The 15,460-nt window shown below is 37.5% G+C and overlaps 1 long non-coding RNA gene across 1 annotated transcript; it reads right to left on the bottom strand.

Moving 5' to 3' along the window:
* Positions 1 to 710: 710 nt before the first annotated feature.
* Positions 711 to 12,572, bottom strand: LOC103466623 (uncharacterized). The gene is made up of 4 exons (XR_001776735.1): positions 12,486 to 12,572; positions 4,280 to 4,833; positions 4,101 to 4,167; positions 711 to 1,845 (listed from the first exon to the last, which is right to left on the bottom strand). It is a non-coding gene; the product is annotated as an uncharacterized LOC103466623 (long non-coding RNA).
* Between the last annotated feature and the right edge of the window lie 2,888 nt (positions 12,573 to 15,460).

Raw genomic sequence — 15,460 nt, forward strand, 5'->3', positions numbered from 1 at the left:
TAATATGTTTAACTCCAACTTTTTTTGGCAATAAAAGAAAAAGCTCCCCTCATTGTGATACCCCGAAATAAATTCCAGTGCAACTCCTTTACTTCAAATTTATTTTGCCAGTAAATTTCACCTGTGTGTAATTATACCTCAGTGTAAATACAAATTTTCTGTGTGGGCCTTAGAGGCCTGTTAGAGAACATTAGTGACCAAACAGACCCACAAACACCAAGGAAAACTGCAGACAAGTCTGGCGTAAAGTTGTAGACATTTAAGTTAGCATGAGCGTTTTGTTTTTTTTCCAACCCAAAATGAGAAGTGACTGGCACAACTGCAGACCTATACTAAGTCATTACCGGGCTTTTAAATTGGCTCATCAAGAGAGCATCAGTCAGAAAGATTAGCTGCAGAAAATGCGCCACTTAAGTGAGAGAATCTGACTACGGGGCAGCCACACCCCAAAAATCAGACTTTTATGCAGGAGTTGGAAGCAGAAAGACATTGTTGAGAGAAACTCGTAAGAAGTGCTGTTTGTAGTTTGCCACAGCAAACGTGAATAAAGATCTTTTGGGCTACATAAAAAGCACTAGGACATAGTATACACCACATCCCAGCCTAAACTTACTAACCCTATAGTTACTCTTCTACAGGAGGTGCAGAAAAGCTGTAAGCGGTCGATGGGAAGATGGATGCAGCAACATACATTTTCTGGAAATAAACGTTTTGGAAGTTGCAGAAACACTTGAAACTTGAGCAGATGTTAATTCTCAACTAGAGAAAAACCCTGAACTTACAGTGCTATGTCCTGGTTTAGACCAGTGGATATTTATGGATTAGAATGGCATAGTCAATCTGACAACCTGTTTGCAAAAAAACGAAATAGCCAAAATTAAAATTTTGTTGTGTGCGAGCAAGGCTGATGGAGACCCTATACCAAAAAGGATTAAAGTTTTGATTTTACAACGTACTGCCTGCAGCTGGATCCATATAAAGAATTTAAGAACATATATCCATCTCTTCTCCCATATGCTCTGCTTTGTGTTGCTCGATCACATTAAGTACCATTGCAATGGTAAAGCTATGGTTTTAGCACAAAACATGAAAAAGCTCTAGCGGTGTGAACACTTTTACTAGGTGCTGCATATTTTTCCACATCGATGTATATTTACAGTGTTCAATTAAAGAGGCCAAAACTTGTAGCAGCCATCACCGCCATACAGCCTAATATGGACATTTCTATTTTTAGGTTGCTATGAGACAGCACAGAGGCAGCTTCTAATGAGAACAGTGATGTTCTCAGCACTGCAAGGAACAGGTAAATCAGACCCACAACATACCACCAATGACAGCTGAGCTTTCATGGAATTTAATGGAGATAATCTTTGCAAGCGGTGTATTTGTTTTCTTTGAACCGTGCTATTTTTCCCTCCCTGACAGGGACTGATCAGTTTATTATCCATCCAAACACCTGATGTTTCAGGACCTCCAGTTGTCAATGCTTGCAGTGATTTTTCACCTGTGATTGGCTCCCCGGTCCCTCAGGATGTGTTGTTTACAAGGCACATGGAGGTGGTTTTATGAAACAGCACACACCATTATCACTGAGTCAAAAGACACATCTCTCTCCATCCATATTCAAGAAGCATTAAACACAAACATAGAAGCAAAGAATAGGTACAGCTCCTGTCATGAGTTTACATCTGCTCCTCACAGGCATTAATACACTATCTGTGGGATTTTAATGATTTATTTCAGTAGTTTTGGAGGGTTTTCGTTATGTATTATACATTCTGTTAATGCAGGTTTGTGATCATTCTTCAGTTAGAATCCTCCTACTGTTTGATCCAAACCATAAACCTGAAATAAAAGAAAAGATATTCAGATGTTTAAGAACAACCTAGGAATAACCAAACCTCAAGCCTGCCATAAACTAGAAAGTGTTGGCTGACATTGTCACCATCCAAAAATGAAGCCAATTTGACATTTCCTCTGACAAAGAAAATGCGGTGCAAAATAGGAGCAACTTAAAGCTAAGTAATTTTAATGACTAAACTTGTATTTACTCAAGTGATCAAGCCCCAGGCCCTCTACATATGTTTTTATGGTTGAACAAATACTGAGCTATTCAGCATCAATAACAAGAAGTATTTTTTTTCAAACTGAAGAACACTACACAAACTGTAAAGCACGGTGGGGGAAGCATCATACTGTGGGGCTGTTTCATTATAAGTTCTACTGATGAATTTTACAATAAAAAGTAATGGAAACGGAAGCTTTCTTCTACATTTTTTAACATTACAATACCTGCAGCCAGCCAGTGTAAACAAAATTTACCAAAATGCATCAGTACTGACTAATGTTAAGCTTCTGAAACTGACCTGTTCTCAGCTCTGTTTAAATGTATGAGTTATACTTTAAACTCTTGTCTGTGCCAGGAAACTAAATAATTTATAAGAAACCCAACCAGTTCTCAAGCCAGAATTACGCTCAGACATTGTTAATGCATTCAAAGCGTCAATGAATAGCTTACATACATCTTTGAGAGCCAAGATTAATATAACATTTTTCCACACAATGTGCATATGCAAACTTTTGACCAGGACTGTGGCAATCTTTATTTACCCTTCAGAAATGTATTTAGAATAGTCTTTGTCTGAAATTATTCTGATTGCTCTGTGTTACACTCTGTACATTTGAAAGATGTTTCAATTTCTTGGTATGTAGATATTCAAAGTGTATCGTCTAAAAGGAAAACTAACTTATGATTTAAAAATAAGTTGTGTTGTCCCCTGAGCTGCTGTCTGCAGAGGCTTGGAGCAAGAATTAAGCCAAAGCCAAAGCTCAGAGCTGTAGACGCGTTCATTAGATCCATGAGGCACAGAGACGTCAGCGGGTCCTCATATGAGGCGATCTTTGGCCCAACAATGCTGTTGTCGGAGGTATATTAAAGGGGGAAATAAATAATTTAAACACTGTCACCCCCAGAGAGCACTTTCCATTTTCAGATATCTTACATCGCAGCTGCTGCTCTTCCTTCCTCCCGTTCTAAATATAACCTTTTCTTCTGTCTGCATTGTGAGATTTTTACTCATCAGGCTGGGGTATAGCTCCAGGACTATTTATACATATGGCTACGGTTTTTCACATCTTGGATTTTCAGACAGATCAACAATTTCATGACAAGGTCTAGGGATAAATCAAACGAAAGCAATGCATAACTGAACACAGTTACAATCTAAGGATCATAATGAACTACTTCAATTTGCACTTGGTTATTCTAATGTTAGAGACTACAGGATCTATTTTTGAAATCGCATGTTGATTAAACGTCTGGCTTCACAGACCTAATTCAGGATGGTGAGAATCAGAGGTGATTTCATCAGCGATGGAGGAATGTGTTAAAACCCACCATATGGTATCTGAACATATTTGATTCTGTTCATATAGCTTTAAAAATGGACAGATGCTTTCTGTCAGAAGGACTTTCCTGGTTTACCTTTCAATTAGAAGAAAATAAATAAATAACAAAGCATCCAGTGTTTACAATTCTAAATATTGAAAAAAGACATAATGTGTCAACCTTATTAGGTTTAATCCGTCAAAATAGTTGAAGGGTGATGTCAAAATCACTGTTTGAGTTTAGCCAAACAAATGCAGCCACTTCTCTTGATGTAGAGTGAAGGATGGATTTAATATTTGTTTCTCTACATTTTGAACAGAATGTTGTTCCCAGCGCATTTGAAAGTATATGAATAAATGCTGTTATAAGAATTTGCTCACTTTTTGTAAACCCAATGGCATTATTTTTAACTCAACTGTATAAAAACTGCTCATGAGAAATCTCGACCAACAACAACAACAAAAAACAGCTTGCAGGGCCCTCTCTCCAAAGGTGACAAATTTCACCGGCTCTATTTTCAAATACTCCCCAAAAACAAGTGAAAACTGTGAAGATACCAAATAGCTGTTTTATCGGGAATACGTGTATTGGGAGCAGCAACCTCCTGGAGTCTCCACTGGTTGCTGGGAAACTGCTAGATACCAAGAAACAGTCTGACACATAACACCCCAAAACTGTTGATTTGTTGTTTTTTTACACTTAAGCTTCTTACCTGTTTTACCCTGATTCCACTTTCTGTGCAAAGCTTAGTTAGCCAGCTGCTGTCAGTGACTTCATACCTGACAGACAGACAGAGGAGGAGTGTTTCAGTCTCGTATATGGGTAAATGGCATAAATAATGGTGTTATTTATAGGTTTAAAAGTCAGAAATATTGTGGAAGAATTGCTTACTGCAAATATTCTGTTTTTGCTGTGCCCGTCCTCCTTCTCCTGCATTATGAGACAGAGTAGGATTTATCACCTGTTGTGACGAAACCGTGTTGTTTCTTCCTCCATGGCGGTTGTCTCTTTAAAGACCGAGTTTGACATTCTCATGGCATTTGGTGTCTCTGCGATTGTATCAAGCGAATGTGTGGGCTGCGACAGCAATAAACTGGCACGAACCCTGCTGCAGCTTTGCACCGGACTGCTCCTTGCCTCCCTCAGATTTAGGAGGGGAAAAAAAAAAAGAAATGCCTCCAGTGCAGCTTAAAAGCCCGCCAACCCCTGACATATGCTTCTAGTAATTTTTTTTTTTTTAACCTCATCACCCAGTCGTGATTATAACCCATGAAGCATCACACATTTTCAGACACTTTCATCTTCTTCATATTGAAAAGTGCTACTTTCTCATACTTGAGATGTTGAGACGGTTCCATTCCTCCTCTGCACTTCTTCTCCCCGTCTTCGCTCCTTCTGTTCTTTCACATCTCGCCGTGCAGACCAACACCTGCCCTTCTGGCGAGCTGTAATTGAGTTGAGCATTATTCAAGAGCATTATACAGCCAACAGTTTTGCTTGGTGATCATTGTGTATGTCAGCTGTATCCTAGGAGATTGGTGCATATCTAATAAGGAGTTTGTTACTCATTTTGCAGAGTGGGCACTTTGATGTCCGCCGTGTTGCATTTTCTGTTTTAGTTCAACATCCTCCTAATGAAGCCAAGGGGCCAGAAGCCTCAGAATTGGTTGCTTATCAACTCTACAACCCTCTTATTAGGAGTTGTTGGGAAGCCTTTAATTGGATACTGGAATAGGAAGCAGCCTTAATGGCCTGTCATTAATCAAGTGTTCAAGACAGCATTCACACATGACAGGATTGTTTATAACATTGGGAATTTTAACATCAATCCTGTAGCAAAGCTATTCACGTCTTTGACATCATGTTCTTTTGTACGTGCATACATATTTTGTATTGTGCTCATGCAGAGTCTTAGATCCTGCGTTGTAACTTCACCAACTAATTAGTCAGAATTGATGCTTCAGTGGAGACCGTCACATCTCTGTTCACACCACCATATCGATTGACTGCCCCTGCTAACTCACAAGAGATCTAATGAAAGACTACTCTGTAAATTCCTTATTGTGTAAATGACAAAATCTCACTGGCGACAAATATCCAGTGGCGCTTGTATTTTAATGTAATATTAAGCTAATGTTGAACTAACATAGAGAGACAGCTACGGAGAGCTACAACAGTTTCGCAAGCAATGATGGAGGAGTAAAATTGCAGCATCCAGATGTGAAAGCCTAATTGAAGCCGATCAACACAAACTGCGGGCTCTGATTGGAGCCAAAAGTCCATCTACAAAATAATGACTTCAAGGAGGTGAATATTTGTGCAATCGCTTTTATATGTTAAGTATTATTATTTAACATTATTTTGTAAAAATCAGTTTCATGATCATTGATTTGTAATAAAAAGGGAAAAACATTCAAAGGAATGAGTAGTTTTTTATAGACACTGCTTATGTCATGTAGCTAGGTTGTTTCAACTTTAAAGAACCTGAGTGTATTCAGATCACTAAGGAGCTTAATCTTTTTTATGTTCTACTTTATCTGCAGCTGTTGTTGTCAATTGTTTTGGGTATAATGCAGAGCAGTTTTATTTTTATTTTTTTGCATAACTTTAAACTCTCAGTGTGAAGAAGTGTTTTGTGCTGTGACTTCATCGCCGATTGTTTCAGAGCCGTCACAAGTTTTAGGCTGTCAGAGCATGTGGGTACATCAGTGCGGATGAGTGGCTGCTCTGACAGCGAGTTAGAGAACTTCACTTCGCTGCTCCGTGGTTCACACCCCTGAGACTGTGACGTATTTGACACCATGTGAGACACTCTGACCAAAATACACCTCCTCTGCAGCACAAGGTGCAGGAGCAGGCTTTTCTTTTTTTTGTTTTTTGTTTTTTTCAATGTACGCTGTCGCTAGTGACGTCAAATTATTCGGGTCTGTCCTTGTGGTGCCTGTTGACGAGCACAATCAGACATGACAGGACCAAACAAGATGAGTTTAGCCTCTGCAAAATGTGTCCTCACCCATTGACTCAGCTAACAATAGAGCCGAGGCTTCATGAATGTACTTGTAAACCTGGATGCCTGCCACCTGTTAACTGAACACTGAATATTTTTTCTCTTGCAGACTTAATAACTAATTATTGAAGAACCAAATCAGCTGTCTAAGTGACTGTATATGATCCCACTCCGACGAGAGCAAGTAATTCTGCTTTAACAATAAGATGCGGGTAAATGGGAGGTTTGTTCAGACACGGGTTTCTTGATGAGGCAAGTGTAAGACAGCATATGTGTTGCAGCTGGGTCTCCTCAGCTGTGTTTGTAGGTGGGAAGAGCTGGCAAGTATCAAAGGGCAAACACAAGTCAGTAATTATTCCTGAATGCTATACGAAAGGAGTGGTGAAACACTGAGGACTGTCAGAGTGAGGTTTTTACATTTTCTCACCCAATTTCTTCTTTAAAGAAACCAGAGTGGATGTCCTCAGCTTTACGTAGTTTTGCGTTATGTAAAGTAATTTGAGTTTATTATAAAAACCTATCATACAACTAAGCCATCTACAATCAGCTAACAGTAGAAATGTGTTAAGTGGAAGTAATGATCTCAGTAATGATAGCTTTTCTGAACACTACAGGTGAGATGAAAAAAAAACTCAAAATCTAAAAATTTCAGACCGTCTTCAATAATTTTTCAGTGAAGAGCTGTCTAGTTTGTGTTTGTCTTATTTTTTTGTATTTTTGAACTAGATGTGAGTAAATGCAATCAAGCCTAATGAAAAACAATGAAACACCGCTTTACAGTAGTTACGGTAATGAGACATCACAGGTGCACATTCAGAGCAGAATTGGACTATAAAAGACATCTTTTATGTATTTATCTATTTTTGTAAGTTAGTATTTCAACCATTATTATTATTATTATTAGGCTCAAGATAACCCTTAGTTTGGGTACATCTAACTACTGAGCACATCTTTCCAAATCTCTCTGTTGATATGCAGATGAGAATTCTCCATATCAATGGCTTTTCAGAAGTGGGTTATAACACAAGTATTCAGATTTTTCTCTTGACAGCTAATAATGGCAATATGAGGAAGCAGTCACTGAATTGTACAGATCCTTACACCCATCTTTCTGATGTCACTTTTTTATTATTATTATTTCAAAAGGCCATATATCCTTAAAAATAAGCGGCGGCTCTAAAAGTAACAGATCGCTCTGGAAGCATAGTATCACCTGTTTATCTCTCACACTCTAAATCACACTGATACAGCTGACACACTTGGCTGAGCCGCTTGTGTTTGTGCCCTGCTGTTTGCACACACAGACCAGGCAGGACTCGCATCAGAGTTTCCAACAGGAGGCAGAATGAGCGAGCCTTGCTCAGCTTGATTCACAACTCTGCCGCTTTGTAATCCCTTTCCCCGTCTGATTTTTCGTTCAAAATAGACACGACAATGAACCGCCTGTGTGATGGCAAGGCAAAAAATAAAAAATAAACGCTGTGAGGAAGACAATCGACGTAATTAAAACAAACAGCGGCAAGTAAAAAGGAAAGGAAAATTAATCTGCATTCTGTTTCCCTCCTGTGCGGCTGAGGCTCGTTGCTGGTGCTCCCTTGGGCAAGGAGCTCTCATACCTGACTGAGCAGATCAAGATAAGCACCGGTTGTCTTTGCCTCACAGCACTCCACATCCCAGAGGGAGATCACCACTTAAAGTAGACACAGCAGCCTGAGATTCGGTCAGACCACAATAGTACTAATGTTTCTTGTCTATTCTTTTATCTTCTTCCCATCCAATTAGAGACAAGGGCACCTTAAACTGTAATTAATTGTTAGAAATAAAAAAAAAAAGAAGTTAAATACCGTCTATTGTTGACATTTTAATTTGGCTTAAATGATCATAAGGTAGCACATAATAGTACAGATGAAGCTGCCAGTGAGTCTGGCACTTTGAATTCCTTGTTAGCAGATCAGAAGGTGTACAATGAAACGGCAGCGTTTCCCGAGGAACTGTGGAACAATTAGACGTAGCACCGAAGTGTCAAAACTGAACATGCTATATTGATTAGAAGCTCTCTACAATACAACACATGATGACTCTCATTAGCAGTTTTTGCACCTCAAATAAATACATGCACACCATATTACCCTGAAGCTGTGTTTTTTTTTTTTTGTTTTTTTTTTTCTTAGAAGAATATTTTGGGTTCACACTTTAATGCGGAGAAAAAGAGCAGCTGTTGGGAAAAGAAACTGAGAAAACTGAAAACAGTTGCTGGAGAACAATGGACTCATGTATTCTCTGTAATCAACAACTTTAGAATGACAACAACTAACCACACTCATGAAATTTTTAAAGAAATTGCTGGTTTTAAATTCGGAGCATAAATAACATTAACAATTATTTAGTATAATTTTTTTTTACATTAAAAGTTTTTAATAACTCTTTTTATTTATTTATAATAATAAAAATTAAAAACGTTATTCCAAAATGATGTAACACACTGCATAATAGGTCAAATCATTAGAGCTGTAATACGGCTGCACTATGTTGCAGTTATTAGCATTGTCTTGTGTTCAAATCCCAAATGGGTTTGTTGTTTTCTACCTGTCCAAATATTGTTGGGGGTTTTTTCCACCGTAAAATCTTCTTCAATCACCCACAGGTAACTGTTCACCGTAAAATGCTCTTAAGTGTAAGTGTACATGGTTATCTTCCCCTGCAAACTCACTGCAATGTGACATTACTACTATAGTTAATAATGAAACCATTAATAATAGTAGCTTCCACATTATATTTACATTACAAACTGTCCTCGTAATAAAATAAAATGACTTTTAAACACTGCAATGGTATGAAACAAAACATTTGCAGTTTGGAAACCATGACTTGTTACATTTGTGTTCAAGCTCTAAGATTGAAACGGTCTCATGTAAACTATAATATCTGATAGGCTTCTTCTTCTTTTTTTGTTTTTTACACTTCCAAATTATTTTTATTTTTTGCACAACACCAATCAGTTTTGTGCAAAGCTCCTTCTGGTGCCACTGAAAGGTGTTATATTTCAGTTTTATCATATCATACAGCCAAAAGAAGACCAATTATATTGCAAAAGACTTCATAACAGGGATCTCCATGTTGGAAGGCTTTTAATGACTCACGCGGTAAGCAGACGAAGGAAGAACTGGCATACACCATTTCTATTACAGGGTTCTCCCAACGTTTGTGCGGAGTTGGTTGAGTTTGGCTCTAAGCTGGTACACACCGTTCCAGCTGGCATATTTTGAGAACAATATCTTGTGTAATAGGATACCAGCTCTTCAGCTTGGCTTGAAAGGCTTTTAGGGGTAGATGCTTCTGTTTGTTTAATAGACTCTGTGCGTTTACTGTAAAGCTGCGGCGGGGCAGCTCTTCGTTCGGGGTCAGACAAGGTCGGAGTCGGTACAGCCTTTATGTCTGCTTCAGCCTGAAAACGGGCTTTCAGGCAAAACACAAAAATAAGTTTGATGTTCTGTTGTTTTCGCAAAAATGCTATCCTTCAAGTCTGAAGTCGAACATTTAGAACAACTGCATCGCTCTTATCTTTGAGGGCAGTAATGGCACCCATCCCGAGGAGTTGGAGACACCCGTAGTTCTGCTGGCACGCTGTCTGTGACACGACTGTGTCAGTATCACATTGTGGTGACTCATGTTTCTCATCTTTTTTCCTGCTGTGCCTCCTCCTCACAGCAGATATGAGAAATATATGATTCTATTTATGCATGTGTGTCTGTTTGTCAATGTCTATTTTACCAATTGCATGTATGCTAAACAAACCTTTAGTAAAATGTAAAATTTAATTACTTTTGAAGGGATCTACTTTTTTGACATTTTGACTGACAACAGTGCAGCTGTGTTCTGTTGTCTGATTCAAGCTGCGTTGTTGTTCTTGCTTCAGTGGGATTCAATGGATGTTGAATTGAGGGGAAGGCTGATTTCATTAGAGCTGATCAAAGGGTTCATACGGTGCTTTTCATTGTCCAAGTGTGTGGACACAAAACTGTCCGACATGTAGGGCCTGTTATATCACAGCAACGGATCTGGTCAGTGTGAGAAGACAAAGAGATGATGCGGCGCATGGCAGCCCACAAAAGATAATTTCAGTCATTATTTAAGCATTACAAATTACTTCTCCCTCTTTGATCGAAGTTACACAAACATGCACACACGCTCATTTTATATGTACACATTTATGACTGGTACATTTTATGAAATGATGATGCCAGCTTTTAAGACGAGGCCTAAAACGTTGCTTTTTGATAAAGCTTTCAGTTGGAGGAGCCCAGGTCATCCCTGAGCTACTGCATCTCTGCATTCATGTTGCTGTTTGCTTGAGGCTGCTGACGGACAAAGAAGATGCTGCTACTGACACTGACACACAAATAAGTCTTCGGTTTGTCAAGTAAATGTGTTGTGTTGTGCCTGTGCAGCCCAGAAGAGTTTGTTTCTGCATTTTTAAGATGTCACCGTATATACAGTGAACAGCTGGAGTGCATATGTAAGTAGCCATGCTGATTTCTCTGCTTCTCCTGCTGCTTCTCTCTTGCTATTGATCTAATAGCTCATTTAAAGTCCAAATGCTTCAACTGAGAGGTTCCATCATCATCTGACTTGCATTAAAATGGTCTCTCTGTAGTAGAGAATGCCGCTATTGAAGCACAAATTAATATTTGAAAAGAGGAAGAGTTGTGTTAGTTTTTACTCTTCTAATTTAAGTGTGTTTGTGCTGATCAACAGCAAAGTGCTAACAAAAGTAGAGTTTTTTGTGGGGGTATTTTTAGGGATGATTTATGTGATTCCCAATCCAGGGCAGCTAACTAGAGAACACAAACCACAAGGGACTGTGGCAAGAACTGAATGGGGTCAGTTCTATCAACAGTTTCTCTATTTTTTACCAAAGAAAAAATAAAAAAAAGAAGAAGAGAGACACAACAGCTGCTGGTTGTGTTTCAAGAGGTTGGTACAGAAAAGAGAGCCGTCACATGTGTTGCTTGATGGAGGTTTGATATGAAGAAAATCCTTTTTCAAACGCGGTATTTGTTTATTTTTTGTAGTGTATTATGTTACGTTAATGTGTTCAGTATGAAAAGCTTTTTACTCGATAGATATTACAAATTCTGCAGTGAACATGAACATTACTTATTAATAGTATGAGTTTAGTATTGTGTCAATAAGATCAAGGAACATTTGAGATCATAAAAGAGGAATAAGTGCCTGTTTGCATACCAAAATATTATATTTTAACATTGTATTTCATTATTTTTCTGTTTTATATTTCAGGGAAATTGGTTCATATCATAAAAAAGCAACACGTGTAAAAATCATATTCTAATCAGACACTGCAATCACTTTATATAAAACACTTTTTCCAGTGTTTCGAAAAGCTGGGGAAACTCCTCATGACACCCTGTGTTATTATGGTCAAAGCTCTTATTGTTGTATTTCTTGAATCAATCAAATAGATCATAACATTTTCTCACTTAGGCATGAAAAGTTTGAATGTAACTCAAAACAACTGTGATGTGATTGTGATGGGGTTTTTTATGATTGATTTTCGTTACAGCAAACATATTAGGGAAAAAAGGTGAAACAAGTCTTTGAAAAATAAGAAAATGAAAATATAAAAACTTATATTTTTTAAAATGAATTATAAGAACATTCAGGGAATAGCAAAATGCTATGCGAATAGTGGTTCAGAAACCTACAGCACTCTGCAGTGTGCATGCAATCTGCACAATTTAAAATAAAAGATTAGATTATGTTAAACAAGCTCTGCTCTGTTTGCCCTGCCAGTCTAATATTTGTAAATCTGTGCAGTCTCCAAGGCTTCTCAATGCACAGCCATACTCAATAAATTAGAATATATCTCATTTTTCAGATGAAAAGTACTTTTTAAAGATAACCTTTAGGCAGGTATTAAAGTTTCATTAAGCTTACATTTCTGCAACTCTTTTTTTTGGTGGGGGGGAGCTGGTGTGTTACTCTAATCTTAAATATCATGTTTTCATTAACTGTAAACAGAATAATTAGAAATAAAAATAAACATTTGGAAACATCTGTGTTCCTTATTACCGTAATTCCAGGACTTTAAGCCGTCGCTTTGAACTCCGACATGCGGCTAATTTACAGCTTTTTACCAATGGGTTTCGAAAAGCTGGACTTCTGCGTGACAAAGAAGACAACACAAACTCAGTCAGACAAAAGTGACATTGAGAGCGACAATTAATTAGACTGAAGAAATGTGTGTGAGGTCAGGATTGCCTGCAGGATATTATCAGAAGGCATGCACAAACATCACTGCACCTGACCCACACTAGCCTGGTAAAAACCAGCATGATTCTATGCTTTGCTTAAAAAAGATCACATGAAATTCACACGTGACCACACATGTGTGGTTCACATGGATTCACATGACTCAGTTTCTGTGTCCGTAACATCCAGAGGAGGAAATTACAACATTTGCTTAATTTCTACTCTTTATAGAAAAGATTTGACAAGATTTAGCCATTTAAAAGCCGGTTTACACACTTTTAGTTATCTTCACCAAAGAGACACAATTAGCTTATGGAACGCACTAAACAAAATTAACTAACCAATTAAATTTTTGGTTTAGGATGCATTTGTGATCACTCCTCACAAATGCTCAAAGATGTATGTTCAGAATGTTTTTGACACACAGATCCAATGCACACATGCACACACTCACATACATGCATGCACACAGTCGTGTTTTCATCACTTGTGGGGACTTCACATTGACTTCCATTAATTTCTACAGCCTAACCCTATCCCTATCCAACATATACCTAACCCTTACCTTAACGTTTACCTAAACCTAACCATCACAGACCTAACCACTAACTCAAAAACAACAATTTCCCTCATGGGGACCAAGAAAATGTCCCCACAAGAAGCAATGATCCCCATAACCCTACATTATAGACAGAAATAGGTTCCCATAAGGAAATAAAAACCTTTTTTTTTTTTTTTTCCAAAAGTAGTGGGTGCAGCAATAGTCCAGAAAGAACTGTATGTGTTTCACTTAATGAATTGAGTTAATGAAATAAATGAATCTTTATTGAATGGGTCTATGTATGACAAAGCTTGCCACTTTCTGACTTTAGAAACAGGGGTCAAATTGGCCACTGAAGATCAGTCTTGCATAAATGAAGTTTACGCTTAAGAACGTCAATAAGCAACTCACAATTCAGAATTTTATATTTCATCTAACTGTACAACTTGTCCCTGTTTCCATGGTGCTCTCTGCCACTCCTGTCTTTTGATGGTCATATAAAAACAGAATACCATTCTTTTTAACCCAGTGACACGCAACATTGTGTGCATGCAGTACAGTTTTTATGGAATCCTATACTTTTTATTATCAATATTTGTCATTTAGTGCATAACCCCATTCTGTTGGAAAATTGGTTGCACAGTAGGATTGGTAATGCCGAATATATATTTATCAAACCAAATGATTTTGTATGGATCAGACATCTTTGTTTTATTCAGTAGACTTTAACTTGGTGGAATTTCAATCAGAACTAGTTCTTGTTAAAAATTAATGAGAAAAACACTGGATATGAAACAGTAAGCAGTTTGTCCTGGTTCCTAATGTCCCTTGACAAAAGGAAAAATTTAACAAATGAACATCTAGGATTAAATACAAATATTGCTTGAGTCAAATACTAATGGTTAGTATTACTGTTTATTCTTTAGCCTCCATGAAAATATTTCAGGTGCCTTTATTTGGATGTAACAGAATCTTGTACTCTATTTGAGGATAAGTAAATGCAAAAAATAAAGAATAAAAAGATTTAACTTTTTATTTCCTTTAGTAAATGTGGGTGCCTTAGTTTATTGAATATTAAATTCTACTGACATTTTAGATGTTGATTCATTACACGAAGGGGATACAATATAATGTTCTAATATTATCTCAGCCTTAGCACACTCAACCTGTGAGATATGATGATGCTGTTCCTTAGCAGTTTTCCTTCCTAGAAGTTTGGCTTGATCATTGATCAACTATGCACAGCCAGGTGTCAAAAGAAACTCACTGAGGCGTATGGACACACACTATAAATAAACCGAATAAAGGACCATGCAGTCTGTGACCCTTGAGATGTGGCTTTGCAAGGGTTGGAAAGGCAGACGTTTATTCTGAAGGAGCTAATATACCGTCTGTCAGCTGGGGAGGTGAGTCAGCCAAGAGCGGGGTCATTAAAGAGAAGAAGCACTCTGATCACGTCCCTGAGGGGAGATGACCATGCATTGCCACACATCCAGCTGAGACCACCAAAAAGCATCACACTAAACAAATCACCTCACACAAATAAGACCTTTTTCTTTTTTCTTTTTTTGCAGCACATGCACTTCTAAAATAGGAAACCCAAATTATCATGGTGATGATGTACAAATACAAACGGAAAAACATTAATTACACAGTAGCTTTAAAATGTTCCAAGTGGCAAATAACCTGGAGATTAGTTATTCCTGAAGAGATGTTTTCTACACAGAATGTACTGTAAATATCATTATCCTGTGGTGGTGAACATTTGTGTGTTGAAAAAGCTTACTTGTTTGATTTAATTTAAAAGAAAAATAATAATTTTGTTATTTAACTTAATCAAAAATAATAATGTTGAGAAAAAATAATAAGGCAGATAAATCACAAACACAGAACACACACAGGTGGTCTGTCTTCAGTATTTACTATCAGTGAGCAGGGCCGTGCAGGGACCACTAAAGGAGCAGGTGCTCAAAAAAAAAAAAAAGGACACATCCAACCGTATTTTAAGACAGAATATTAACAAAGCCCCTGAGCTTTCAAAGTTTAATAAACAATGATAAATTACAAAATTGTAAGATATGCAATCAAAGTTTTTTTCCCCTTCATTAATGACGCACTTCTATTACATTCATTATATCTATCATAGTAATTCAGGGTTATTTTTAATTCTAAATGAATATCCTTGTTGGACTTTTATTTAAGTGTTATTTTCCTTCAAGATACATTTACCTAATGCTAGAATAAATGAAATGTA

Source organism: Poecilia reticulata, linkage group LG6, assembly GCF_000633615.1.
Source record: "Poecilia reticulata strain Guanapo linkage group LG6, Guppy_female_1.0+MT, whole genome shotgun sequence".
Lineage (NCBI taxonomy): Eukaryota > Metazoa > Chordata > Actinopteri > Cyprinodontiformes > Poeciliidae > Poecilia > Poecilia reticulata.